The sequence below is a fragment of the Asparagus officinalis genome, chromosome 7 (genome assembly GCF_001876935.1).
Source record: "Asparagus officinalis chromosome 7, Aspof.V1, whole genome shotgun sequence".
Classification (NCBI taxonomy): Eukaryota; Viridiplantae; Streptophyta; class Magnoliopsida; order Asparagales; family Asparagaceae; genus Asparagus; species Asparagus officinalis.
The window spans coordinates 137,113,349-137,116,490 of NC_033800.1; the positions used below are offsets into that span (position 1 = coordinate 137,113,349).

Here is a 3,142-nt window from a genome sequence, read left to right on the forward strand (position 1 = left end):
GATGCGGGAAAGTACAATAAGCCCTCCCAAAAGGATGAAGGTACCAAAACCACATGCTGAATATCTTAACAAACTGAAATAAATAGCACTGTTAGTAATTATGAAGCACTATCATGGATGAGAAAATAAACAATATGGGGCCTGACATTGCTCTATCTTTTTCATTTATTCTCTAAAACCACCTCATACACTCCAGGGGTATAGAATGTTTTCTCCATGACAAAGAAAAGCTTTCTTATATTGATTGAATATAGCTAAGCAACACGCGCGCGCGCAGTCCCTTTTAAATTTTACTTTAGGTTTGTCACTAGATGTCTATTCTTTTGCATTAATTATAAATCATTGATGGCTTGCAAAAGCATACTACTACTAAAGTGGCTCGTGAAATATACCTAAAATTGTTTGGAGAATAAATATCATCAAGTGAGAACCAGATCACATATTATGTGAAAAGGCTCAAGTATCACCCAATAAGAATCAACTGAAATACCTCATCATTGATAAACAGCTTTAGAGATAACTTACACAGGAGAAAACGTAAATGATGCTGAAGAAGTGAGAATAAGAACTCCAATGCACACAAATGCTATGCTCCATGCTGCCTGCTTTCGGCGTTTTTGTTCACTCAGATTATCTGCAAGAGTCAGAATATCAGTCTACTAGCAAAAGATAGCACATTAAATTAACAAACTTCAAGCAGTTGTGATAATAATGTAACTGATTCATTTTCCTTCACAACAAGAGGATATTCAAATGGCAGTCAATAATAAAAGTGTACCTGATTCATTTTCCTTCACAAGAAGAGGATATTCAAATGACTCCTCCGGATCATCTTTCCAAGCAGTACCACTTAGAGAATGTTGATTGTTAGCTTCAGTTATCTCTCCATCAAGATTTTTTGAACTTCCCCCAACTTTTCCTTGAGCACTATAACGAAATGATACTGAATCAATTGACTCTTGGAGTGATGACGGCAAAGGCACCTCATTTGGAGGAACATATCGAAGAATTAAGATGGAAATTGCAACGATAGTGAAAGCTAGGAGTGTGCCAACACTAACCTACAAATACAATAAATCAGCTCAATATCAATTTTTACTCAGCATTCAATCCATCTTCACATAATCAATGGCCACAGAACTTCACTCTTTTACATGTTTCTATCAAGAGGTTGTCAAAAAACAATATTTTTTCACAAATTATGGTAAAAATTTCAATATTATAGGAAAACTTACCATTCCTGCCAACTGTGAAACATCCATGAAAAAAGCTAGGACAGCTGCACAAATTCCAGTCACAATTGTACTCTTGACGGGAACTTGAGTGTGTTTGTTTACATCTGATAAAAATGGTGGCAGTAACCCATCTCTAGACATTGCCATTAGTATTCTAGGCTGAGAAGAATAACAAGGCTATTTAGATTTCAAATTGCAATTTTATAAGTAAGCAATAGTAATTTCAGAGGCATGTTTCAAATAAGAAGCTACAGTGTGCTGCATATTTTGAAGTGATTTAGGATAACTAAACAAATTGTAAGAACTATCAACAAGAAATTCAACTGGATAACAATTGTAACTGATCTAGTAATCAATGTTACATCAGTTTTGGGCTTTGAATGACACATCAATCATAGATGCATATTGATAAGTAAAAATTGATTTTAAATTAAATTCGTATAAGTTATTAGAAGCATCGCTTCAATTTGGGTCTTAAATTTGTACCAGACTAGTGTAGCTAATTTCATTCCTATGTAGTAACTATGTATTTCTTGCACTCTACTCAACCTATCATCTATAAATAGGTTGGTATGGCTCATTAGTAAAAGCTCTACAAAAATGTATCACGAAAATGGGTTGGAGTGATACTGCCCAAAAATGTGAGTTATCATTGATAAATTAATGGAGATATCACAGCGATTAGTTTGTTTAAATTAAAAAAAATATCTAATGATTATATTACTGCAAAGCCAGAAGAACAAATCCTCTGGAGACCGAGTAAGATAGTCAGTGGATTCTGGTATAATTATTAACCAATTTACTAACTAGTTATCACAAAAAGGAGGTCAGAGATATCAGCAGGTCCAGTGAAATGATGCCAAAACCAATTCACAAATGATCCGAGAGTTCACAAATTTCCTGTTCTGAATTTATTAAGTTAGTTGAATTACAGATAACTGAAGAAGAAATACTGCTCGAGATGAAGAGATACGATAAGTTAAAAGTCAAGCATAAAGTGAAACCTGATACAAATGCCCAAATAATGGAGGGTAGACAAAGTATTAACTGACACTTTACCACATAACATATATACATACTAGCCTTTTATACCAGTATTCATCAGCCCGTGTTACAGACAACTTAACAATAAACTAGAAAAAGAGACCTGTGAAAAAATTTGCATCTCATTTTCAATAATCTGAAGCTTGTTTTTCATCATTCCAGAAACCCTCCGTCAAAAACCCTAACATAACCAACGTACGGATGTTTTCTAACTGCGAGAGTGCAAGAACACACGCACTTCTCCCTAATCTTTTCAGTTTTTCTTAGTTCTAGTGACACTGGCCTTGTTCCTATTTGCAGTCCCTATGAAAAGATTAGTGGTAAATCATTGACACTCAGAAGGGTGATCATGTAACAAAACATTGAGACAACGTCAAGGGAAAGAAGTATTTAGATTCTAACTAATGATTGATGTATTTTGCACCTGCGGCAGCAGTGAGCCCATCAAAGTTGAGCAGAGGGCAAGAATTGCACCAGCTGTAATGATGTACCTATAGTTGAAAGCAATAAAAGAATTTAACATCTAGGACAAGGCACCTTGGATATTCAACAATCACAAAGAAGATTGAATTCATAAAATGTTAAACGAGGACAAAACTTACATTGCCCATTGCATACCATGTTCAGCAAATGCAGATGAAATTGGCGTATCTGGATCCATTGCGAAATATGGCACTATGCCGACCACAACAACAGAAACCATCATATAGAGGAAGCAGCATATAAACGAAGCTGAAGCTATACCCCATGGCAAATCACGCTGAGGATTCTTTACCTGCAACAATATGACTACATGTCAAAATAGCAACACTAGCCAAATCCCTATTTACCTTGTAAATATTTGCCAACAAAAAAAAGACAAC

The 3,142-nt window shown here is 35.1% G+C and overlaps 1 pseudogene; it reads right to left on the reverse strand.

Moving 5' to 3' along the window:
* Positions 1-3,142, reverse strand: part of LOC109849255 — a 13,516-nt pseudogene that overhangs the window by 1,412 nt on the left and 8,962 nt on the right.